Consider the following 26,169-nt stretch of genomic DNA (forward strand, 5'->3'; position numbering starts at 1 on the left):
ATAAAAAGAAAAAGAGAGAGAGAGAGACTGACTTAGTGAGCGAGTGAGTGAGAGAGTGAGAGTGAGTGAGAGTGAATGAGTGAGTGAGTGATTGAGTGAGTGAGTGAGTGAGTGAGAACAAATGAGTTAAAGCAAGTGAGTGAGAGAGATCGAATGAATGAAAGTCTGAATGACAGAAAGAAAAAAGGATGAAGAAAGAAGCATGAAGAAAAAAAAATGTATATGGAGTTGCTGACATGAGTGCAATCTACAAAGCCGTTGAGGCTGATCCTCATGGGAGGATTATTGCACCAGGACCCTTAGCACTTTTAAAATGCCATTCAATGCCACGGGCTAGATGTAAACTGCAGATGACCATGTTGTGGTAGTTACCATGGATACCCAAGTGATGTGTGAGCTAACACATAGGCCCAACAGATTCCAAGAAGGCCAGAATCACCAGCGGCACCACCATCGATTGTCAGGTCAACCGGATTCAGCAAATACCAGAGTCCAAAATGATGCAGGTTTATACTGTTAATTTTCAGTTTATCGTTACAATTGGTGTTATTCCATGTCGGAAGGGACGCAGCTACAGCCAGTGGGGTAACTAGAGACAGGCAGGCAGCTATGTGCAACAAAGGTAGGCGTGTTGTTTTCATATGCAGATCTGAAATATTGTCTTATATGCAAGAGGAGGAGTGATGGGGGTTCAGGCAAAAGCCAGGCTATGGATTGCATTGCTAAATGCTCCATCAGAGTGCAATGGTCGCCTGTCCTTTTTTTAAGTGATGATGTGGGTTTAGCCTGTGCTGTATGTATGTATGGGTGGCTGACTGCCACCCACCCAGAAAGTGTATGGGAGGCTGGTTGGCTGCCAGCCTTCCTTCCATTCCTATGAGTAATGTGAGTGCTCATGAAGGGGACATGGTTGGGTCCACCCCTTTCCCGGTTATCCCCTCTAGGCCTTTTGGCTTAGATCAAGTGTAAAAAAAGAAAGGATCTTGCGACAGATCGCATCCTGAGGCACGTTTTTTTTTGTGTGAATACTTGCACTTGGGTGACTTGTGAGCACATACTGATACATACGTTCCCTATCTGGGGACCATAAATTAAATGGATTTTTGAGAAAGGGAGCTGATTTGGAAGCTTGCTTCTGTCCCCCTATGCATTGACCCGATGTGGCAGTATCTTCGGGTAGTGAACAGTGCACCACCCCATTCCAGTGTTAAACAAGAAAGATTCTCATTTAATCCTCCGTGGGTGAGAATTTGAGTTTGAGAATTGGAGACCAAAATGATGAGTTGCACTGACTGGTTTATGAACGTCTATTCATTTAGCGTTTTATTGACCATGTTTGCACACTGATTGGTGTAAAAAAATAAAATAAAACTAAATAATAATAATCTAGCACACCTGTGCAGGTTTGACATGACATGACAGGTAGCTGTCTTGTGGGTGGTGCTGAATCCTGTTAAATGACATGAGGGTCTCATGCCTATACACAAGGGTGTGTCATTGCTGTTGCTTGACCATGCATTGGTTTCTGTGGTCAGTGAATGATAAAAACAAAATTTATCATCCATTGATGGATGGGAAATCCGCCATGAGGCATTTGTTTTTAGAAACTGCTGCTCACAACCAATGTTGCAATGGAGTGTCTCCATCTGCTGGTGGTATTGGAAAGGCATTAGTGCTATGACAGGGTCTGAAGAAGAAGAAGAAGAAGACGGAAAAAAATATATATAAAAAGAAAAAGAGAGAGAGAGACTGACTTAGTGAGCGAGTGAGTGAGAGAGTGAGAGTGAGTGAGAGTGAATGAGTGAGTGAGTGAGTGATTGAGTGAGTGAGTGAGTGAGAACAAATGAGTTAAAGCAAGAGAGTGAGAGAGATCGAATGAATGAAAGTCTGAATGACAGAAAGAAAAAAGGATGAAGAAAGAAGCATGAAGAAAAAAAAAATGTATATGGAGTTGCTGACATGAGTGCAAGCTACAAAGCCGTTGAGGCTGATCCTCATGGGAGGATTATTGCACCAGGACCCTTAGCACTTTTAAAATGCCATTCAATGCCACGGGCTAGATGTAAACTGCAGATGACCATGTTGTGGTAGTTACCATGGATACCCAAGTGATGTGTGAGCTAACACATAGGCCCAACAGATTCCAAGAAGGCCAGAATCACCAGCGGCACCACCATCGATTGTCAGGTCACCCGGATTCAGCAAATACCAGAGTCCAAAATGATGCATGTTTATACTGTTAATTTTCAGTTTATCGTTACAGTTGGTGTTATTCCATGTCGGAAGGGACGCAGCTACAGCCAGTGGGGTAACTAGAGACAGGCAGGCAGCTATGTGCAACAAAGGTAGGCGTGTTGTTTTCATATGCAGATTATATGCAAGAGGAGGAGTGATGGGGGTTCAGGCAAAAGCCAGGCTATGGATTGCATTGCTAAATGCTCCATCAGAGTGCAATGGTCGCCTGTCCTTTTTTTAAGTGATGATGTGGGTTTAGCCTGTGCTGTATGTATGTATGGGTGGCTGACTGCCACCCACCCAGAAAGTGTATGGGAGGCTGGTTGGCTGCCAGCCTTCCTTCCATTCCTATGAGTAATGTGAGTGCTCATGAAGGGGACATGGTTGGGTCCACCCCTTTCCCGGTTATCCCCTCTAGGCCTTTTGGCTTAGATCAAGTGTAATAAAAGAAAGGATCTTGCGACAGATCGCATCCTGAGGCACGTTTTTTTTTTGTGTGAATACTTGCACTTGGGTGACTTGTGAGCACATACTGATACATACGTTCCCTATCTGGGGACCATAAATTAAATGGATTTTTGAGAAAGGGAGCTGATTTGGAAGCTTGCTTCTGTCGCCCTATGCATTGACCCGATGTGGCAGTATCTTCGGGTAGTGAACAGTGCACCACCCCATTCCAGTGTTAAACAAGAAAGATTCTCATTTAATCATCCGTGGGTGAGAATTTGAGTTTGAGAATTGGAGACCAAAATGATGAGTTGCACTGACTGGTTTATGAACGTCTATTCATTTAGCGTTTTAATGACCATGTTTGCACACTGATTGGTGTAAAAAAATAAAATAAAACTAAATAATAATAATCTAGCACACCTGTGCAGGTTTGACATGACATGACAGGTAGCTGTCTTGTGGGTGGTGCTGAATCCTGTTAAATGACATGAGGGTCTCATGCCTATACACAAGGGTGTGTCATTGCTGTTGCTTGACCATGCATTGGTTTCTGTGGTCAGTGAATGATAAAAACAAAATTTACCATCCATTGATGGATGGGAAATCCGCCATGAGGCATTTGTTTTTAGAAACTGCTGCTCACAACCAATGTTGCAATGGAGTGTCTCCATCTGCTGGTGGTATTGGAAAGGCATTAGTGCTATGACAGGGTCTGAAGAAGAAGAAGAAGAAGACGGAAAAAAATATATATAAAAAGAAAAAGAGAGAGAGAGAGAGAGACTGACTTAGTGAGCGAGTGAGTGAGAGAGTGAGAGTGAGTGAGAGTGAATGAGTGAGTGAGTGATTGAGTGAGTGAGTGAGTGAGTGAGAACAAATGAGTTAAAGCAAGTGAGTGAGAGAGATCGAATGAATGAAAGTCTGAATGACAGAAAGAAAAAAGGATGAAGAAAGAAGCATGAAGAAAAAAAAATGTATATGGAGTTGCTGACATGAGTGCAATCTACAAAGCCGTTGAGGCTGATCCTCATGGGAGGATTATTGCACCAGGACCCTTAGCACTTTTAAAATGCCATTCAATGCCACGGGCTAGATGTAAACTGCAGATGACCATGTTGTGGTAGTTACCATGGATACCCAAGTGATGTGTGAGCTAACACATAGGCCCAACAGATTCCAAGAAGGCCAGAATCACCAGCGGCACCACCATCGATTGTCAGGTCACCCGGATTCAGCAAATACCAGAGTCCAAAATGATGCAGGTTTATACTGTTAATTTTCAGTTTATCGTTACAGTTGGTGTTATTCCATGTCGGAAGGGACGCAGCTACAGCCAGTGGGGTAACTAGAGACAGGCAGGCAGCTATGTGCAACAAAGGTAGGCGTGTTGTTTTCATATGCAGATCTGAAATATTGTCTTATATGCAAGAGGAGGAGTGATGGGGGTTCAGGCAAAAGCCAGGCTATGGATTGCATTGCTAAATGCTCCATCAGAGTGCAATGGTCGCCTGTCCTTTTTTTAAGTGATGATGTGGGTTTAGCCTGTGCTGTATGTATGTATGTATGGGTGGCTGACTGCCACCCACCCAGAGAGTGTATGGGAGTCTGGTTGGCTGCCAGCCTTCCTTCCATTCCTATGAGTAATGTGAGTGCTCATGAAGGGGACATGGTTGGGTCCACCCCTTTCCCGGTTATCCCCTCTAGGCCTTTTGGCTTAGATCAAGTGTAATAAAAGAAAGGATCTTGCGACAGATCGCATCCTGAGGCACGTTTTTTTTTGTGTGAATACTTGCACTTGGGTGACTTGTGAGCACATACTGATACATACGTTCCCTATCTGGGGACCATAAATTAAATGGATTTTTGAGAAAGGGAGCTGATTTGGAAGCTTGCTTCTGTCGCCCTATGCATTGACCCGATGTGGCAGTATCTTCGGGTAGTGAACAGTGCACCACCCCATTCCAGTGTTAAACAAGAAAGATTCTCATTTAATCATCCGTGGGTGAGAATTTGAGTTTGAGAATTGGAGACCAAAATGATGAGTTGCACTGACTGGTTTATGAACGTCTATTCATTTAGCGTTTTAATGACCATGTTTGCACACTGATTGGTGTAAAAAAATAAAATAAAACTAAATAATAATAATCTAGCACACCTGTGCAGGTTTGACATGACATGACAGGTAGCTGTCTTGTGGGTGGTGCTGAATCCTGTTAAATGACATGAGGGTCTCATGCCTATACACAAGGGTGTGTCATTGCTGTTGCTTGACCATGCATTGGTTTCTGTGGTCAGTGAATGATAAAAACAAAATTTACCATCCATTGATGGATGGGAAATCCGCCATGAGGCATTTGTTTTTAGAAACTGCTGCTCACAACCAATGTTGCAATGGAGTGTCTCCATCTGCTGGTGGTATTGGAAAGGCATTAGTGCTATGACAGGGTCTGAAGAAGAAGAAGAAGAAGACGGAAAAAAATATATATAAAAAGAAAAAGAGAGAGAGAGAGAGAGACTGACTTAGTGAGCGAGTGAGTGAGAGAGTGAGAGTGAGTGAGAGTGAATGAGTGAGTGAGTGATTGAGTGAGTGAGTGAGTGAGTGAGAACAAATGAGTTAAAGCAAGTGAGTGAGAGAGATCGAATGAATGAAAGTCTGAATGACAGAAAGAAAAAAGGATGAAGAAAGAAGCATGAAGAAAAAAAAATGTATATGGAGTTGCTGACATGAGTGCAATCTACAAAGCCGTTGAGGCTGATCCTCATGGGAGGATTATTGCACCAGGACCCTTAGCACTTTTAAAATGCCATTCAATGCCACGGGCTAGATGTAAACTGCAGATGACCATGTTGTGGTAGTTACCATGGATACCCAAGTGATGTGTGAGCTAACACATAGGCCCAACAGATTCCAAGAAGGCCAGAATCACCAGCGGCACCACCATCGATTGTCAGGTCACCCGGATTCAGCAAATACCAGAGTCCAAAATGATGCAGGTTTATACTGTTAATTTTCAGTTTATCGTTACAGTTGGTGTTATTCCATGTCGGAAGGGACGCAGCTACAGCCAGTGGGGTAACTAGAGACAGGCAGGCAGCTATGTGCAACAAAGGTAGGCGTGTTGTTTTCATATGCAGATCTGAAATATTGTCTTATATGCAAGAGGAGGAGTGATGGGGGTTCAGGCAAAAGCCAGGCTATGGATTGCATTGCTAAATGCTCCATCAGAGTGCAATGGTCGCCTGTCCTTTTTTTAAGTGATGATGTGGGTTTAGCCTGTGCTGTATGTATGTATGTATGGGTGGCTGACTGCCACCCACCCAGAGAGTGTATGGGAGTCTGGTTGGCTGCCAGCCTTCCTTCCATTCCTATGAGTAATGTGAGTGCTCATGAAGGGGACATGGTTGGGTCCACCCCTTTCCCGGTTATCCCCTCTAGGCCTTTTGGCTTAGATCAAGTGTAAAAAAAGAAAGGATCTTGCGACAGATCGCATCCTGAGGCAGGTTTTTTTTTGTGTGAATACTTGCACTTGGGTGACTTGTGAGCACATACTGATACATACGTTCCCTATCTGGGGACCATAAATTAAATGGATTTTTGAGAAAGGGAGCTGATTTGGAAGCTTGCTTCTGTCGCCCTATGCATTGACCCGATGTGGCAGTATCTTCGAGTAGTGAACAGTGCACCACCCCATTCCAGTGTTAAACAAGAAAGATTCTCATTTAATTCTCCGTGGGTGAGAATTTGAGTTTGAGAATTGGAGACCAAAATGATGAGTTGCACTGACTGGTTTATGAACGTCTATTCATTTAGCGTTTTAATGACCATGTTTGCACACTGATTGGTGTAAAAAAATAAAATAAAACTAAATAATAATAATCTAGCACACCTGTGCAGGTTTGACATGACATGACAGGTAGCTGTCTTGTGGGTGGTGCTGAATCCTGTTAAATGACATGAGGGTCTCATGCCTATACACAAGGGTGTGTCATTGCTGTTGCTTGACCATGCATTGGTTTCTGTGGTCAGTGAATGATAAAAACAAAATTTACCATCCATTGATGGATGGGAAATCCGCCATGAGGCATTTGTTTTTAGAAACTGCTGCTCACAACCAATGTTGCAATGGAGTGTCTCCATCTGCTGGTGGTATTGGAAAGGCATTAGTGCTATGACAGGGTCTGAAGAAGAAGAAGAAGACGGAAAAAAAATATATATAAAAAGAAAAAGAGAGAGAGAGAGAGAGACTGACTTAGTGAGCGAGTGAGTGAGAGAGTGAGAGTGAGTGAGAGTGAATGAGTGAGTGAGTGAGTGAGTGAGTGAGAACAAATGAGTTAAAGCAAGTGAGTGAGAGAGATCGAATGAATGAAAGTCTGAATGACAGAAAGAAAAAAGGATGAAGAAAGAAGCATGAAGAAAAAAAAATGTATATGGAGTTGCTGACATGAGTGCAATCTACAAAGCCGTTGAGGCTGATCCTCATGGGAGGATTATTGCACCAGGACCCTTAGCACTTTTAAAATGCCATTCAATGCCACGGGCTAGATGTAAACTGCAGATGACCATGTTGTGGTAGTTACCATGGATACCCAAGTGATGTGTGAGCTAACACATAGGCCCAACAGATTCCAAGAAGGCCAGAATCACCAGCGGCACCACCATCGATTGTCAGGTCACCCGGATTCAGCAAATACCAGAGTCCAAAATGATGCAGGTTTATACTGTTAATTTTCAGTTTATCGTTACAGTTGGTGTTATTCCATGTCGGAAGGGACGCAGCTACAGCCAGTGGGGTAACTAGAGACAGGCAGGCAGCTATGTGCAACAAAGGTAGGCGTGTTGTTTTCATATGCAGATCTGAAATATTGTCTTATATGCAAGAGGAGGAGTGATGGGGGTTCAGGCAAAAGCCAGGCTATGGATTGCATTGCTAAATGCTCCATCAGAGTGCAATGGTCGCCTGTCCTTTTTTTAAGTGATGATGTGGGTTTAGCCTGTGCTGTATGTATGTATGGGTGGCTGACTGCCACCCACCCAGAAAGTGTATGGGAGGCTGGTTGGCTGCCAGCCTTCCTTCCATTCCTATGAGTAATGTGAGTGCTCATGAAGGGGACATGGTTGGGTCCACCCCTTTCCCGGTTATCCCCTCTAGGCCTTTTGGCTTAGATCAAGTGTAAAAAAAGAAAGGATCTTGCGACAGATCGCATCCTGAGGCACGTTTTTTTTTGTGTGAATACTTGCACTTGGGTGACTTGTGAGCACATACTGATACATACGTTCCCTATCTGGGGACCATAAATTAAATGGATTTTTGAGAAAGGGAGCTGATTTGGAAGCTTGCTTCTGTCCCCCTATGCATTGACCCGATGTGGCAGTATCTTCGGGTAGTGAACAGTGCACCACCCCATTCCAGTGTTAAACAAGAAAGATTCTCATTTAATCCTCCGTGGGTGAGAATTTGAGTTTGAGAATTGGAGACCAAAATGATGAGTTGCACTGACTGGTTTATGAACGTCTATTCATTTAGCGTTTTAATGACCATGTTTGCACACTGGTGTAAAAAAATAAAATAAAACTAAATAATAATAATCTAGCACACCTGTGCAGGTTTGACATGACATGACAGGTAGCTGTCTTGTGGGTGGTGCTGAATCCTGTTAAATGACATGAGGGTCTCATGCCTATACACAAGGGTGTGTCATTGCTGTTGCTTGACCATGCATTGGTTTCTGTGGTCAGTGAATGATAAAAACAAAATTTATCATCCATTGATGGATGGGAAATCCGCCATGAGGCATTTGTTTTTAGAAACTGCTGCTCACAACCAATGTTGCAATGGAGTGTCTCCATCTGCTGGTGGTATTGGAAAGGCATTAGTGCTATGACAGGGTCTGAAGAAGAAGAAGAAGAAGACGGAAAAAAATATATATAAAAAGAAAAAGAGAGAGAGAGACTGACTTAGTGAGCGAGTGAGTGAGAGAGTGAGAGTGAGTGAGAGTGAATGAGTGAGTGAGTGATTGAGTGAGTGAGTGAGTGAGAACAAATGAGTTAAAGCAAGAGAGTGAGAGAGATCGAATGAATGAAAGTCTGAATGACAGAAAGAAAAAAGGATGAAGAAAGAAGCATGAAGAAAAAAAAAATGTATATGGAGTTGCTGACATGAGTGCAATCTACAAAGCCGTTGAGGCTGATCCTCATGGGAGGATTATTGCACCAGGACCCTTAGCACTTTTAAAATGCCATTCAATGCCACGGGCTAGATGTAAACTGCAGATGACCATGTTGTGGTAGTTACCATGGATACCCAAGTGATGTGTGAGCTAACACATAGGCCCAACAGATTCCAAGAAGGCCAGAATCACCAGCGGCACCACCATCGATTGTCAGGTCACCCGGATTCAGCAAATACCAGAGTCCAAAATGATGCATGTTTATACTGTTAATTTTCAGTTTATCGTTACAGTTGGTGTTATTCCATGTCGGAAGGGACGCAGCTACAGCCAGTGGGGTAACTAGAGACAGGCAGGCAGCTATGTGCAACAAAGGTAGGCGTGTTGTTTTCATATGCAGATTATATGCAAGAGGAGGAGTGATGGGGGTTCAGGCAAAAGCCAGGCTATGGATTGCATTGCTAAATGCTCCATCAGAGTGCAATGGTCGCCTGTCCTTTTTTTAAGTGATGATGTGGGTTTAGCCTGTGCTGTATGTATGTATGGGTGGCTGACTGCCACCCACCCAGAAAGTGTATGGGAGGCTGGTTGGCTGCCAGCCTTCCTTCCATTCCTATGAGTAATGTGAGTGCTCATGAAGGGGACATGGTTGGGTCCACCCCTTTCCCGGTTATCCCCTCTAGGCCTTTTGGCTTAGATCAAGTGTAATAAAAGAAAGGATCTTGCGACAGATCGCATCCTGAGGCACGTTTTTTTTTGTGTGAATACTTGCACTTGGGTGACTTGTGAGCACATACTGATACATACGTTCCCTATCTGGGGACCATAAATTAAATGGATTTTTGAGAAAGGGAGCTGATTTGGAAGCTTGCTTCTGTCGCCCTATGCATTGACCCGATGTGGCAGTATCTTCGGGTAGTGAACAGTGCACCACCCCATTCCAGTGTTAAACAAGAAAGATTCTCATTTAATCATCCGTGGGTGAGAATTTGAGTTTGAGAATTGGAGACCAAAATGATGAGTTGCACTGACTGGTTTATGAACGTCTATTCATTTAGCGTTTTAATGACCATGTTTGCACACTGATTGGTGTAAAAAAATAAAATAAAACTAAATAATAATAATCTAGCACACCTGTGCAGGTTTGACATGACATGACAGGTAGCTGTCTTGTGGGTGGTGCTGAATCCTGTTAAATGACATGAGGGTCTCATGCCTATACACAAGGGTGTGTCATTGCTGTTGCTTGACCATGCATTGGTTTCTGTGGTCAGTGAATGATAAAAACAAAATTTACCATCCATTGATGGATGGGAAATCCGCCATGAGGCATTTGTTTTTAGAAACTGCTGCTCACAACCAATGTTGCAATGGAGTGTCTCCATCTGCTGGTGGTATTGGAAAGGCATTAGTGCTATGACAGGGTCTGAAGAAGAAGAAGAAGAAGAAGACGGAAAAAAATATATATAAAAAGAAAAAGAGAGAGAGAGAGACTGACTTAGTGAGCGAGTGAGTGAGAGAGTGAGAGTGAGTGAGAGTGAATGAGTGAGTGAGTGATTGAGTGAGTGAGTGAGTGAGAACAAATGAGTTAAAGCAAGTGAGTGAGAGAGATCGAATGAATGAAAGTCTGAATGACAGAAAGAAAAAAGGATGAAGAAAGAAGCATGAAGAAAAAAAAATGTATATGGAGTTGCTGACATGAGTGCAATCTACAAAGCCGTTGAGGCTGATCCTCATGGGAGGATTATTGCACCAGGACCCTTAGCACTTTTAAAATGCCATTCAATGCCACGGGCTAGATGTAAACTGCAGATGACCATGTTGTGGTAGTTACCATGGATACCCAAGTGATGTGTGAGCTAACACATAGGCCCAACAGATTCCAAGAAGGCCAGAATCACCAGCGGCACCACCATCGATTGTCAGGTCACCCGGATTCAGCAAATACCAGAGTCCAAAATGATGCAGGTTTATACTGTTAATTTTCAGTTTATCGTTACAGTTGGTGTTATTCCATGTCGGAAGGGACGCAGCTACAGCCAGTGGGGTAACTAGAGACAGGCAGGCAGCTATGTGCAACAAAGGTAGGCGTGTTGTTTTCATATGCAGATCTGAAATATTGTCTTATATGCAAGAGGAGGAGTGATGGGGGTTCAGGCAAAAGCCAGGCTATGGATTGCATTGCTAAATGCTCCATCAGAGTGCAATGGTCGCCTGTCCTTTTTTTAAGTGATGATGTGGGTTTAGCCTGTGCTGTATGTATGTATGTATGGGTGGCTGACTGCCACCCACCCAGAGAGTGTATGGGAGTCTGGTTGGCTGCCAGCCTTCCTTCCATTCCTATGAGTAATGTGAGTGCTCATGAAGGGGACATGGTTGGGTCCACCCCTTTCCCGGTTATCCCCTCTAGGCCTTTTGGCTTAGATCAAGTGTAAAAAAAGAAAGGATCTTGCGACAGATCGCATCCTGAGGCACGTTTTTTTTTGTGTGAATACTTGCACTTGGGTGACTTGTGAGCACATACTGATACATACGTTCCCTATCTGGGGACCATAAATTAAATGGATTTTTGAGAAAGGGAGCTGATTTGGAAGCTTGCTTCTGTCGCCCTATGCATTGACCCGATGTGGCAGTATCTTCGGGTAGTGAACAGTGCACCACCCCATTCCAGTGTTAAACAAGAAAGATTCTCATTTAATCATCCGTGGGTGAGAATTTGAGTTTGAGAATTGGAGACCAAAATGATGAGTTGCACTGACTGGTTTATGAACGTCTATTCATTTAGCGTTTTAATGACCATGTTTGCACACTGATTGGTGTAAAAAAATAAAATAAAACTAAATAATAATAATCTAGCACACCTGTGCAGGTTTGACATGACATGACAGGTAGCTGTCTTGTGGGTGGTGCTGAATCCTGTTAAATGACATGAGGGTCTCATGCCTATACACAAGGGTGTGTCATTGCTGTTGCTTGACCATGCATTGGTTTCTGTGGTCAGTGAATGATAAAAACAAAATTTACCATCCATTGATGGATGGGAAATCCGCCATGAGGCATTTGTTTTTAGAAACTGCTGCTCACAACCAATGTTGCAATGGAGTGTCTCCATCTGCTGGTGGTATTGGAAAGGCATTAGTGCTATGACAGGGTCTGAAGAAGAAGAAGAAGAAGAAGACGGAAAAAAATATATATAAAAAGAAAAAGAGAGAGAGAGAGAGAGACTGACTTAGTGAGCGAGTGAGTGAGAGAGTGAGAGTGAGTGAGAGTGAATGAGTGAGTGAGTGATTGAGTGAGTGAGTGAGTGAGAACAAATGAGTTAAAGCAAGTGAGTGAGAGAGATCGAATGAATGAAAGTCTGAATGACAGAAAGAAAAAAGGATGAAGAAAGAAGCATGAAGAAAAAAAAATGTATATGGAGTTGCTGACATGAGTGCAATCTACAAAGCCGTTGAGGCTGATCCTCATGGGAGGATTATTGCACCAGGACCCTTAGCACTTTTAAAATGCCATTCAATGCCACGGGCTAGATGTAAACTGCAGATGACCATGTTGTGGTAGTTACCATGGATACCCAAGTGATGTGTGAGCTAACACATAGGCCCAACAGATTCCAAGAAGGCCAGAATCACCAGCGGCACCACCATCGATTGTCAGGTCACCCGGATTCAGCAAATACCAGAGTCCAAAATGATGCAGGTTTATACTGTTAATTTTCAGTTTATCGTTACAGTTGGTGTTATTCCATGTCGGAAGGGACGCAGCTACAGCCAGTGGGGTAACTAGAGACAGGCAGGCAGCTATGTGCAACAAAGGTAGGCGTGTTGTTTTCATATGCAGATCTGAAATATTGTCTTATATGCAAGAGGAGGAGTGATGGGGGTTCAGGCAAAAGCCAGGCTATGGATTGCATTGCTAAATGCTCCATCAGAGTGCAATGGTCGCCTGTCCTTTTTTTAAGTGATGATGTGGGTTTAGCCTGTGCTGTATGTATGTATGTATGGGTGGCTGACTGCCACCCACCCAGAGAGTGTATGGGAGTCTGGTTGGCTGCCAGCCTTCCTTCCATTCCTATGAGTAATGTGAGTGCTCATGAAGGGGACATGGTTGGGTCCACCCCTTTCCCGGTTATCCCCTCTAGGCCTTTTGGCTTAGATCAAGTGTAAAAAAAGAAAGGATCTTGCGACAGATCGCATCCTGAGGCAGGTTTTTTTTTGTGTGAATACTTGCACTTGGGTGACTTGTGAGCACATACTGATACATACGTTCCCTATCTGGGGACCATAAATTAAATGGATTTTTGAGAAAGGGAGCTGATTTGGAAGCTTGCTTCTGTCGCCCTATGCATTGACCCGATGTGGCAGTATCTTCGGGTAGTGAACAGTGCACCACCCCATTCCAGTGTTAAACAAGAAAGATTCTCATTTAATTCTCCGTGGGTGAGAATTTGAGTTTGAGAATTGGAGACCAAAATGATGAGTTGCACTGACTGGTTTATGAACGTCTATTCATTTAGCGTTTTAATGACCATGTTTGCACACTGATTGGTGTAAAAAAATAAAATAAAACTAAATAATAATAATCTAGCACACCTGTGCAGGTTTGACATGACATGACAGGTAGCTGTCTTGTGGGTGGTGCTGAATCCTGTTAAATGACATGAGGGTCTCATGCCTATACACAAGGGTGTGTCATTGCTGTTGCTTGACCATGCATTGGTTTCTGTGGTCAGTGAATGATAAAAACAAAATTTACCATCCATTGATGGATGGGAAATCCGCCATGAGGCATTTGTTTTTAGAAACTGCTGCTCACAACCAATGTTGCAATGGAGTGTCTCCATCTGCTGGTGGTATTGGAAAGGCATTAGTGATATGACAGGGTCTGAAGAAGAAGAAGAAGAAGACGGAAAAAAATATATATAAAAAGAAAAAGAGAGAGAGAGAGAGACTGACTTAGTGAGCGAGTGAGTGAGAGAGTGAGAGTGAGTGAGAGTGAATGAGTGAGTGAGTGATTGAGTGAGTGAGTGAGTGAGTGAGAACAAATGAGTTAAAGCAAGTGAGTGAGAGAGATCGAATGAATGAAAGTCTGAATGACAGAAAGAAAAAAGGATGAAGAAAGAAGCATGAAGAAAAAAAAATGTATATGGAGTTGCTGACATGAGTGCAATCTACAAAGCCGTTGAGGCTGATCCTCATGGGAGGATTATTGCACCAGGACCCTTAGCACTTTTAAAATGCCATTCAATGCCACGGGCTAGATGTAAACTGCAGATGACCATGTTGTGGTAGTTACCATGGATACCCAAGTGATGTGTGAGCTAACACATAGGCCCAACAGATTCCAAGAAGGCCAGAATCACCAGCGGCACCACCATCGATTGTCAGGTCACCCGGATTCAGCAAATACCAGAGTCCAAAATGATGCAGGTTTATACTGTTAATTTTCAGTTTATCGTTACAGTTGGTGTTATTCCATGTCGGAAGGAACGCAGCTACAGCCAGTGGGGTAACTAGAGACAGGCAGGCAGCTATGTGCAACAAAGGTAGGCGTGTTGTTTTCATATGCAGATCTGAAATATTGTCTTATATGCAAGAGGAGGAGTGATGGGGGTTCAGGCAAAAGCCAGGCTATGGATTGCATTGCTAAATGCTCCATCAGAGTGCAATGGTCGCCTGTCCTTTTTTTAAGTGATGATGTGGGTTTAGCCTGTGCTGTATGTATGTATGTATGGGTGGCTGACTGCCACCCACCCAGAGAGTGTATGGGAGTCTGGTTGGCTGCCAGCCTTCCTTCCATTCCTATGAGTAATGTGAGGGCTCATGAAGGGGACATGGTTGGGTCCACCCCTTTCCCGGTTATAACCTCTAGGCCTTTTGGCTTAGATCAAGTGTAAAAAAAGAAAGGATCTTGCGACAGATCGCATCCTGAGGCAGGTTTTTTTTTGTGTGAATACTTGCACTTGGGTGACTTGTGAGCACATACTGATACATACGTTCCCTATCTAGGGACCATAAATTAAATGGATTTTTGAGAAAGGGAGCTGATTTGGAAGCTTGCTTCTGTCGCCCTATGCATTGACCCGATGTGGCAGTATCTTCGGGTAGTGAACAGTGCACCACCCCATTCCAGTGTTAAACAAGAAAGATTCTCATTTAATTCTCCGTGGGTGAGAATTTGAGTTTGAGAATTGGAGACCAAAATGATGAGTTGCACTGACTGGTTTATGAACGTCTATTCATTTAGCGTTTTAATGACCATGTTTGCACACTGATTGGTGTAAAAAAATAAAATAAAACTAAATAATAATAATCTAGCACACCTGTGCAGGTTTGACATGACATGACAGGTAGCTGTCTTGTGGGTGGTGCTGAATCCTGTTAAATGACATGAGGGTCTCATGCCTATACACAAGGGTGTGTCATTGCTGTTGCTTGACCATGCATTGGTTTCTGTGGTCAGTGAATGATAAAAACAAAATTTACCATCCATTGATGGATGGGAAATCCGCCATGAGGCATTTGTTTTTAGAAACTGCTGCTCACAACCAATGTTGCAATGGAGTGTCTCCATCTGCTGGTGGTATTGGAAAGGCATTAGTGATATGACAGGGTCTGAAGAAGAAGAAGAAGAAGACGGAAAAAAATATATATAAAAAGAAAAAGAGAGAGAGAGAGAGACTGACTTAGTGAGCGAGTGAGTGAGAGAGTGAGAGTGAGTGAGAGTGAATGAGTGAGTGAGTGATTGAGTGAGTGAGTGAGTGAGAACAAATGAGTTAAAGCAAGTGAGTGAGAGAGATCGAATGAATGAAAGTCTGAATGACAGAAAGAAAAAAGGATGAAGAAAGAAGCATGAAGAAAAAAAAATGTATATGGAGTTGCTGACATGAGTGCAATCTACAAAGCCGTTGAGGCTGATCCTCATGGGAGGATCATTGCACCAGGACCCTTAGCACTTTTAAAATGCCATTCAATGCCACGGGCTAGATGTAAACTGCAGATGACCATGTTGTGGTAGTTACCATGGATACCCAAGTGATGTGTGAGCTAACACATAGGCCCAACAGATTCCAAGAAGGCCAGAATCACCAGCGGCACCACCATCGATTGTCAGGTCACCCGGATTCAGCAAATACCAGAGTCCAAAATGATGCAGGTTTATACTGTTAATTTTCAGTTTATCGTTACAGTTGGTGTTATTCCATGTCGGAAGGAACGCAGCTACAGCCAGTGGGGTAACTAGAGACAGGCAGGCAGCTATGTGCAACAAAGGTAGGCGTGTTGTTTTCATATGCAGATCTGAAATATTGTCTTATATGCAAGAGGAGGAGTGATGGGGGTTCAGGCAAAAGCCAGGCTATGGATTGCATTGCTAAATGCTCCATCAGAGTGCAATGGTCGCCTGTCCTTTTTTTAAGTGATGATGTGGGTTTAGCCTGTGCTGTATGTATGTATGTATGGGTGGCTGACTGCCACCCACCCAGAGAGTGTATGGGAGTCTGGTTGGCTGCCAGCCTTCCTTCCATTCCTATGAGTAATGTGAGTGCTCATGAAGGGGACATGGTTGGGTCCACCCCTTTCCCGGTTATAACCTCTAGGCCTTTTGGCTTAGATCAAGTGTAAAAAAAGAAAGGATCTTGCGACAGATCGCATCCTGAGGCAGGTTTTTTTTTGTGTGAATACTTGCACTTGGGTGACTTGTGAGCACATACTGATACATACGTTCCCTATCTAGGGACCATAAATTAAATGGATTTTTGAGAAAGGGAGCTGATTTGGAAGCTTGCTTCTGTCGCCCTATGCATTGACCCGATGTGGCAGTATCTTCGGGTAGTGAACAGTGCACCACCCCATTCCAGTGTTAAACAAGAAAGATTCTCATTTAATTCTCCGTGGGTGAGAATTTGAGTTTGAGAATTGGAGACCAAAATGATGAGTTGCACTGACTGGTTTATGAACGTCTATTCATTTAGCGTTTTAATGACCATGTTTGCACACTGATTGGTGTAAAAAAATAAAATAAAACTAAATAATAATAATCTAGCACACCTGTGCAGGTTTGACATGACATGACAGGTAGCTGTCTTGTGGGTGGTGCTGAATCCTGTTAAATGACATGAGGGTCTCATGCCTATACACAAGGGTGTGTCATTGCTGTTGCTTGACCATGCATTGGTTTCTGTGGTCAGTGAATGATAAAAACAAAATTTACCATCCATTGATGGATGGGAAATCCGCCATGAGGCATTTGTTTTTAGAAACTGCTGCTCACAACCAATGTTGCAATGGAGTGTCTCCATCTGCTGGTGGTATTGGAAAGGCATTAGTGATATGACAGGGTCTGAAGAAGAAGAAGAAGAAGACGGAAAAAAATATATATAAAAAGAAAAAGAGAGAGAGAGAGAGAGACTGACTTAGTGAGCGAGTGAGTGAGAGAGTGAGAGTGAGTGAGAGTGAATGAGTGAGTGAGTGATTGAGTGAGTGAGTGAGTGAGTGAGTGAGAACAAATGAGTTAAAGCAAGTGAGTGAGAGAGATCGAATGAATGAAAGTCTGAATGACAGAAAGAAAAAAGGATGAAGAAAGAAGCATGAAGAAAAAAAAATGTATATGGAGTTGCTGACATGAGTGCAATCTACAAAGCCGTTGAGGCTGATCCTCATGGGAGGATTATTGCACCAGGACCCTTAGCACTTTTAAAATGCCATTCAATGCCACGGGCTAGATGTAAACTGCAGATGACCATGTTGTGGTAGTTACCATGGATACCCAAGTGATGTGTGAGCTAACACATAGGCCCAACAGATTCCAAGAAGGCCAGAATCACCAGCGGCACCACCATCGATTGTCAGGTCACCCGGATTCAGCAAATACCAGAGTCCAAAATGATGCAGGTTTATACTGTTAATTTTCAGTTTATCGTTACAGTTGGTGTTATTCCATGTCGGAAGGAACGCAGCTACAGCCAGTGGGGTAACTAGAGACAGGCAGGCAGCTATGTGCAACAAAGGTAGGCGTGTTGTTTTCATATGCAGATCTGAAATATTGTCTTATATGCAAGAGGAGGAGTGATGGGGGTTCAGGCAAAAGCCAGGCTATGGATTGCATTGCTAAATGCTCCATCAGAGTGCAATGGTCGCCTGTCCTTTTTTTAAGTGATGATGTGGGTTTAGCCTGTGCTGTATGTATGTATGTATGGGTGGCTGACTGCCACCCACCCAGAGAGTGTATGGGAGTCTGGTTGGCTGCCAGCCTTCCTTCCATTCCTATGAGTAATGTGAGTGCTCATGAAGGGGACATGGTTGGGTCCACCCCTTTCCCGGTTATCCCCTCTAGGCCTTTTGGCTTAGATCAAGTGTAAAAAAGAAAGGATCTTGCGACAGATCGCATCCTGAGGCACGTTTTTTTTTTGTGTGAATACTTGCACTTGGGTGACTTGTGAGCACATACTGATACATACGTTCCCTATCTGGGGACCATAAATTAAATGGATTTTTGAGAAAGGGAGCTGATTTGGAAGCTTGCTTCTGTCGCCCTATGCATTGACCCGATGTGGCAGTATCTTCGGGTAGTGAACAGTGCACCACCCCATTCCAGTGTTAAACAAGAAAGATTCTCATTTAATCCTCCGTGGGTGAGAATTTGAGTTTGAGAATTGGAGACCAAAATGATGAGTTGCACTGACTGGTTTATGAACGTCTATTCATTTAGCGTTTTAATGACCATGTTTGCACACTGATTGGTGTAAAAAAATAAAATAAAACTAAATAATAATAATCTAGCACACCTGTGCAGGTTTGACATGACATGACAGGTAGCTGTCTTGTGGGTGGTGCTGAATCCTGTTAAATGACATGAGGGTCTCATGCCTATACACAAGGGTGTGTCATTGCTGTTGCTTGACCATGCATTGGTTTCTGTGGTCAGTGAATGATAAAAACAAAATTTACCATCCATTGATGGATGGGAAATCCGCCATGAGGCATTTGTTTTTAGAAACTGCTGCTCACAACCAATGTTGCAATGGAGTGTCTCCATCTGCTGGTGGTATTGGAAAGGCATTAGTGCTATGACAGGGTCTGAAGAAGAAGAAGAAGAAGACGGAAAAAAATATATATAAAAAGAAAAAGAGAGAGAGAGAGAGAGACTGACTTAGTGAGCGAGTGAGTGAGAGAGTGAGAGTGAGTGAGAGTGAATGAGTGAGTGAGTGATTGAGTGAGTGAGTGAGTGAGTGAGAACAAATGAGTTAAAGCAAGTGAGTGAGAGAGATCGAATGAATGAAAGTCTGAATGACAGAAAGAAAAAAGGATGAAGAAAGAAGCATGAAGAAAAAAAAATGTATATGGAGTTGCTGACATGAGTGCAATCTACAAAGCCGTTGAGGCTGATCCTCATGGGAGGATTATTGCACCAGGACCCTTAGCACTTTTAAAATGCCATTCAATGCCACGGGCTAGATGTAAACTGCAGATGACCATGTTGTGGTAGTTACCATGGATACCCAAGTGATGTGTGAGCTAACACATAGGCCCAACAGATTCCAAGAAGGCCAGAATCACCAGCGGCACCACCATCGATTGTCAGGTCACCCGGATTCAGCAAATACCAGAGTCCAAAATGATGCAGGTTTATACTGTTAATTTTCAGTTTATCGTTACAGTTGGTGTTATTCCATGTCGGAAGGGACGCAGCTACAGCCAGTGGGGTAACTAGAGACAGGCAGGCAGCTATGTGCAACAAAGGTAGGCGTGTTGTTTTCATATGCAGATCTGAAATATTGTCTTATATGCAAGAGGAGGAGTGATGGGGGTTCAGGCAAAAGCCAGGCTATGGATTGCATTGCTAAATGCTCCATCAGAGTGCAATGGTCGCCTGTCCTTTTTTTAAGTGATGATGTGGGTTTAGCCTGTGCTGTATGTATGTATGTATGGGTGGCTGACTGCCACCCACCCAGAGAGTGTATGGGAGTCTGGTTGGCTGCCAGCCTTCCTTCCATTCCTATGAGTAATGTGAGTGCTCATGAAGGGGACATGGTTGGGTCCACCCCTTTCCCGGTTATCCCCTCTAGGCCTTTTGGCTTAGATCAAGTGTAAAAAAAGAAAGGATCTTGCGACAGATCGCATCCTGAGGCACGTTTTTTTTTTTTGTGTGAATACTTGCACTTGGGTGACTTGTGAGCACATACTGATACATACGTTCCCTATCTGGGGACCATAAATTAAATGGATTTTTGAGAAAGGGAGCTGATTTGGAAGCTTGCTTCTGTCGCCCTATGCATTGACCCGATGTGGCAGTATCTTCGGGTAGTGAACAGTGCACCACCCCATTCCAGTGTTAAACAAGAAAGATTCTCATTTAATCCTCCGTGGGTGAGAATTTGAGTTTGAGAATTGGAGACCAAAATGATGAGTTGCACTGACTGGTTTATGAACGTCTATTCATTTAGCGTTTTAATGACCATGTTTGCACACTGATTGGTGTAAAAAAATAAAATAAAACTAAATAATAATAATCTAGCACACCTGTGCAGGTTTGACATGACATGACAGGTAGCTGTCTTGTGGGTGGTGCTGAATCCTGTTAAATGACATGAGGGTCTCATGCCTATACACAAGGGTGTGTCATTGCTGTTGCTTGACCATGCATTGGTTTCTGTGGTCAGTGAATGATAAAAACAAAATTTACCATCCATTGATGGATGGGAAATCCGCCATGAGGCATTTGTTTTTAGAAACTGCTGCTCACAACCAATGTTGCAATGGAGTGTCTCCATCTGCTGGTGGTATTGGAAAGGCATTAGTGCTATGACAGGGTCTGAAGAAGAAGAAGAAGAAGACGGAAAAAAATATATATAAAAAGAAAAAGAGAGAGAGAGAGAGAGAGACTGACTTAGTGAGCGAGTGAGTGAGAGAGTGAGAGTGAGTGAGAGTGAATGAGTGAGTGAGTGATTGAGTGAGTGAGTGAGTGAGAACAAATGAGTTAAAGCAAGTGAGTGAGAGAGATCGAATGAATGAAAGTCTGAATGACAGAAAGAAAAAAGGATGAAGAAAGAAGCATGAAGAAAAAAAAATGTATATGGAGTTGCTGACATGAGTGCAATCTACAAAGCCGTTGAGGCTGATCCTCATGGGAGGATTATTGCACCAGGACCCTTAGCACTTTTAAAATGCCATTCAATGCCACGGGCTAGATGTAAACTGCAGATGACCATGTTGTGGTAGTTACCATGGATACCCAAGTGATGTGTGAGCTAACACATAGGCCCAACAGATTCCAAGAAGGCCAGAATCACCAGCGGCACCACCATCGATTGTCAGGTCACCCGGATTCAGCAAATACCAGAGTCCAAAATGATGCAGGTTTATACTGTTAATTTTCAGTTTATCGTTACAGTTGGTGTTATTCCATGTCGGAAGGGACGCAGCTACAGCCAGTGGGGTAACTAGAGACAGGCAGGCAGCTATGTGCAACAAAGGTAGGCGTGTTGTTTTCATATGCAGATCTGAAATATTGTCTTATATGCAAGAGGAGGAGTGATGGGGGTTCAGGCAAAAGCCAGGCTATGGATTGCATTGCTAAATGCTCCATCAGAGTGCAATGGTCGCCTGTCCTTTTTTTAAGTGATGATGTGGGTTTAGCCTGTGCTGTATGTATGTATGTATGGGTGGCTGACTGCCACCCACCCAGAGAGTGTATGGGAGTCTGGTTGGCTGCCAGCCTTCCTTCCATTCCTATGAGTAATGTGAGTGCTCATGAAGGGGACATGGTTGGGTCCACCCCTTTCCCGGTTATCCCCTCTAGGCCTTTTGGCTTAGATCAAGTGTAAAAAAAAAGAAAGGATCTTGCGACAGATCGCATCCTGAGGCACGTTTTTTTTTGTGTGAATACTTGCACTTGGGTGACTTGTGAGCACATACTGATACATACGTTCCCTATCTGGGGACCATAAATTAAATGGATTTTTGAGAAAGGGAGCTGATTTGGAAGCTTGCTTCTGTCGCCCTATGCATTGACCCGATGTGGCAGTATCTTCGGGTAGTGAACAGTGCACCACCCCATTCCAGTGTTAAACAAGAAAGATTCTCATTTAATCCTCCGTGGGTGAGAATTTGAGTTTGAGAATTGGAGACCAAAATGATGAGTTGCACTGACTGGTTTATGAACGTCTATTCATTTAGCGTTTTAATGACCATGTTTGCACACTGATTGGTGTAAAAAAATAAAATAAAACTAAATAATAATAATCTAGCACACCTGTGCAGGTTTGACATGACATGACAGGTAGCTGTCTTGTGGGTGGTGCTGAATCCTGTTAAATGACATGAGGGTCTCATGCCTATACACAAGGGTGTGTCATTGCTGTTGCTTGACCATGCATTGGTTTCTGTGGTCAGTGAATGATAAAAACAAAATTTACCATCCATTGATGGATGGGAAATCCGCCATGAGGCATTTGTTTTTAGAAACTGCTGCTCACAACCAATGTTGCAATGGAGTGTCTCCATCTGCTGGTGGTATTGGAAAGGCATTAGTGCTATGACAGGGTCTGAAGAAGAAGAAGAAGACGGAAAAAAATATATATAAAAAGAAAAAGAGAGAGAGAGAGAGAGACTGACTTAGTGAGCGAGTGAGTGAGAGAGTGAGAGTGAGTGAGAGTGAATGAGTGAGTGAGTGATTGAGTGAGTGAGTGAGAACAAATGAGTTAAAGCAAGTGAGTGAGAGAGATCGAATGAATGAAAGTCTAAATGACAGAAAGAAAAAAGGATGAAGAAAGAAGCATGAAGAAAAAAAAATGTATATGGAGTTGCTGACATGAGTGCAATCTACAAAGCCGTTGAGGCTGATCCTCATGGGAGGATTATTGCACCAGGACCCTTAGCACTTTTAAAATGCCATTCAATGCCACGGGCTAGATGTAAACTGCAGATGACCATGTTGTGGTAGTTACCATGGATACCCAAGTGATGTGTGAGCTAACACATAGGCCCAACAGATTCCAAGAAGGCCAGAATCACCAGCGGCACCACCATCGATTGTCAGGTCACCCGGATTCAGCAAATACCAGAGTCCAAAATGATGCAGGTTTATACTGTTAATTTTCAGTTTATCGTTACAGTTGGTGTTATTCCATGTCGGAAGGGACGCAGCTACAGCCAGTGGGCTAACTAGAGACAGGCAGGCAGCTATGTGCAACAAAGGTAGGCGTGTTGTTTTCATATGCAGATCTGAAATATTGTCTTATATGCAAGAGGAGGAGTGATGGGGGTTCAGGCAAAAGCCAGGCTATGGATTGCATTGCTAAATGCTCCATCAGAGTGCAATGGTCGCCTGTCCTTTTTTTAAGTGATGATGTGGGTTTAGCCTGTGCTGTATGTATGTATGTATGTATGTATGTATGGGTGGCTGACTGCCACCCACCCACCCAGAGAGTGTATGGGAGTCTGGTTGGCTGCCAGCCTTCCTTCCATTCCTATGAGTAATGTGAGTGCTCATGAAGGGGACATGGTTGGGTCCACCCCTTTCCCGGTTATCCCCTCTAGGCCTTTTGGCTTAGATCAAGTGTAAAAAAAGAAAGGATCTTGCGACAGATCGCATCCTGAGGCACGTTTTTTTTTGTGTGAATACTTGCACTTGGGTGACTTGTGAGCACATACTGATACATACGTTCCCTATCTGGGGACCATAAATTAAATGGATTTTTGAGAAAGGGAGCTGATTTGGAAGCTTGCTTCTGTCGCCCTATGCATTGACCCGATGTGGCAGTATCTTCGGGTAGTGAACAGTGCACCACCCCATTCCAGTGTTAAACAAGAAAGATTCTCATTTAATCCTCCGTGGGTGAGAATTTGAGTTTGAGAATTGGAGACCAAAATGATGAGTTGCACTGACTGGTTTATGAACGTCTATTCATTTAGCGTTTTAATGACCATGTTTGCACACTGATTGGTGTAAAAAAATAAAATAAAACTAAATAATAATAATCTAGCACACCTGTGCAGGTTTGACATGACATGACAGGTAGCTGTCTTGTGGGTGGTGCTGAATCCTGTTAAATGACATGAGGGTCTCATGCCTATACACAAGGGTGTGTCATTGCTGTTGCTTGACCATGCATTGGTTTCTGTGGTCAGTGAATGATAAAAACAAAATTTACCATCCATTGATGGATGGGAAATCCGCCATGAGGCATTTGTTTTTAGAAACTGCTGCTCACAACCAATGTTGCAATGGAGTGTCTCCATCTGCTGGTGGTATTGGAAAGGCATTAGTGCTATGACAGGGTGTGAAGAAGAAGAAGAAGAAGACGGAAAAAAATATATATAAAAAGAAAAAGAGAGAGAGAGAGAGAGAGAGACTGACTTAGTGAGCGAGTGAGTGAGAGAGTGAGAGTGAGTGAGAGTGAATGAGTGAGTGAGTGATTGAGTGAGTGAGTGAGAACAAATGAGTTAAAGCAAGTGAGTGAGAGAGATCGAATGAATGAAAGTCTGAATGACAGAAAGAAAAAAGGATGAAGAAAGAAGCATGAAGAAAAAAAAATGTATATGGAGTTGCTGACATGAGTGCAATCTACAAAGCCGTTGAGGCTGATCCTCATGGGAGGATTATTGCACCAGGACCCTTAGCACTTTTAAAATGCCATTCAATGCCACGGGCTAGATGTAAACTGCAGATGACCATGTTGTGGTAGTTACCATGGATACCCAAGTGATGTGTGAGCTAACACATAGGCCCAACAGATTCCAAGAAGGCCAGAATCACCAGCGGCACCACCATCGATTGTCAGGTCACCCGGATTCAGCAAATACCAGAGTCCAAAATGATGCAGGTTTATACTGTTAATTTTCAGTTTATCGTTACAGTTGGTGTTATTCCATGTCGGAAGGGACGCAGCTACAGCCAGTGGGGTAACTAGAGACAGGCAGGCAGCTATGTGCAACAAAGGTAGGCGTGTTGTTTTCATATGCAGATCTGAAATATTGTCTTATATGCAAGAGGAGGAGTGATGGGGGTTCAGGCAAAAGCCAGGCTATGGATTGCATTGCTAAATGCTCCATCAGAGTGCAATGGTCGCCTGTCCTTTTTTTAAGTGATGATGTGGGTTTAGCCTGTGCTGTATGTATGTATGGGTGGCTGACTGCCACCCACCCAGAAAGTGTATGGGAGGCTGGTTGGCTGCCAGCCTTCCTTCCATTCCTATGAGTAATGTGAGTGCTCATGAAGGGGACATGGTTGGGTCCACCCCTTTCCCGGTTATCCCCTCTAGGCCTTTTGGCTTAGATCAAGTGTAAAAAAAAAGAAAGGATCTTGCGACAGATCGCATCCTGAGGCACGTTTTTTTTTTGTGTGAATACTTGCACTTGGGTGACTTGTGAGCACATACTGATACATACGTTCCCTATCTGGGGACCATAAATTAAATGGATTTTTGAGAAAGGGAGCTGATTTGGAAGCTTGCTTCTGTCGCCCTATGCATTGACCCGATGTGGCAGTATCTTCGGGTAGTGAACAGTGCACCACCCCATTCCAGTGTTAAACAAGAAAGATTCTCATTTAATCCTCCGTGGGTGAGAATTTGAGTTTGAGAATTGGAGACCAAAATGATGAGTTGCACTGACTGGTTTATGAACGTCTATTCATTTAGCGTTTTAATGACCATGTTTGCACACTGATTGGTGTAAAAAAATAAAATAAAACTAAATAATAATAATCTAGCACACCTGTGCAGGTTTGACATGACATGACAGGTAGCTGTCTTGTGGGTGGTGCTGAATCCTGTTAAATGACATGAGGGTCTCATGCCTATACACAAGGGTGTGTCATTGCTGTTGCTTGACCATGCATTGGTTTCTGTGGTCAGTGAATGATAAAAACAAAATTTACCATCCATTGATGGATGGGAAATCCGCCATGAGGCATTTGTTTTTAGAAACTGCTGCTCACAACCAATGTTGCAATGGAGTGTCTCCATCTGCTAGTGGTATTGGAAAGGCATTAGTGCTATGACAGGGTCTGAAGAAGAAGAAGAAGAAGACGGAAAAAAATATATATAAAAAGAAAAAGAGAGAGAGAGAGAGAGACTGACTTAGTGAGCGAGTGAGTGAGAGAGTGAGAGTGAGTGAGAGTGAATGAGTGAGTGAGTGATTGAGTGAGTGAGTGAGTGAGTGAGTGAGAACAAATGAGTTAAAGCAAGTGAGTGAGAGAGATCGAATGAATGAAAGTCTGAATGACAGAAAGAAAAAAGGATGAAGAAAGAAGCATGAAGAAAAAAAAATGTATATGGAGTTGCTGACATGAGTGCAATCTACAAAGCCGTTGAGGCTG

At 43.3% G+C, this 26,169-nt stretch overlaps 15 pseudogenes; all 15 read left to right on the forward strand.

Annotated features, from left to right (window-relative positions):
- The first annotated feature begins 933 nt into the window (after window positions 1-933).
- On the forward strand, window positions 934-1,197 carry LOC130289542 (U2 spliceosomal RNA; annotated as a pseudogene).
- A 1,445-nt stretch (window positions 1,198-2,642) lies between these two features.
- On the forward strand, window positions 2,643-2,907 carry LOC130285900 (U2 spliceosomal RNA; annotated as a pseudogene).
- Window positions 2,908-4,375: 1,468 nt separating this feature from the next.
- Window positions 4,376-4,639, forward strand: LOC130285864 (U2 spliceosomal RNA; annotated as a pseudogene).
- Window positions 4,640-6,107: 1,468 nt separating this feature from the next.
- On the forward strand, window positions 6,108-6,371 carry LOC130289625 (U2 spliceosomal RNA; annotated as a pseudogene).
- A 1,450-nt stretch (window positions 6,372-7,821) lies between these two features.
- Window positions 7,822-8,085, forward strand: LOC130289543 (U2 spliceosomal RNA; annotated as a pseudogene).
- Window positions 8,086-9,522: 1,437 nt separating this feature from the next.
- LOC130285875 (U2 spliceosomal RNA) lies at window positions 9,523-9,786 on the forward strand (annotated as a pseudogene).
- A 1,463-nt stretch (window positions 9,787-11,249) lies between these two features.
- Window positions 11,250-11,513, forward strand: LOC130287491 (U2 spliceosomal RNA; annotated as a pseudogene).
- A 1,467-nt stretch (window positions 11,514-12,980) lies between these two features.
- On the forward strand, window positions 12,981-13,244 carry LOC130285606 (U2 spliceosomal RNA; annotated as a pseudogene).
- A 1,466-nt stretch (window positions 13,245-14,710) lies between these two features.
- Window positions 14,711-14,974, forward strand: LOC130289447 (U2 spliceosomal RNA; annotated as a pseudogene).
- Window positions 14,975-16,436: 1,462 nt separating this feature from the next.
- Window positions 16,437-16,700, forward strand: LOC130289448 (U2 spliceosomal RNA; annotated as a pseudogene).
- Window positions 16,701-18,172: 1,472 nt separating this feature from the next.
- LOC130288308 (U2 spliceosomal RNA) lies at window positions 18,173-18,436 on the forward strand (annotated as a pseudogene).
- Window positions 18,437-19,904: 1,468 nt separating this feature from the next.
- LOC130288453 (U2 spliceosomal RNA) lies at window positions 19,905-20,171 on the forward strand (annotated as a pseudogene).
- A 1,466-nt stretch (window positions 20,172-21,637) lies between these two features.
- On the forward strand, window positions 21,638-21,903 carry LOC130288680 (U2 spliceosomal RNA; annotated as a pseudogene).
- Window positions 21,904-23,376: 1,473 nt separating this feature from the next.
- On the forward strand, window positions 23,377-23,640 carry LOC130287493 (U2 spliceosomal RNA; annotated as a pseudogene).
- Window positions 23,641-25,100: 1,460 nt separating this feature from the next.
- LOC130288723 (U2 spliceosomal RNA) lies at window positions 25,101-25,367 on the forward strand (annotated as a pseudogene).
- Window positions 25,368-26,169: the final 802 nt, after the last annotated feature.

This window comes from Hyla sarda, chromosome 8 (genome assembly GCF_029499605.1).
Source record: "Hyla sarda isolate aHylSar1 chromosome 8, aHylSar1.hap1, whole genome shotgun sequence".
Classification (NCBI taxonomy): Eukaryota; Metazoa; Chordata; class Amphibia; order Anura; family Hylidae; genus Hyla; species Hyla sarda.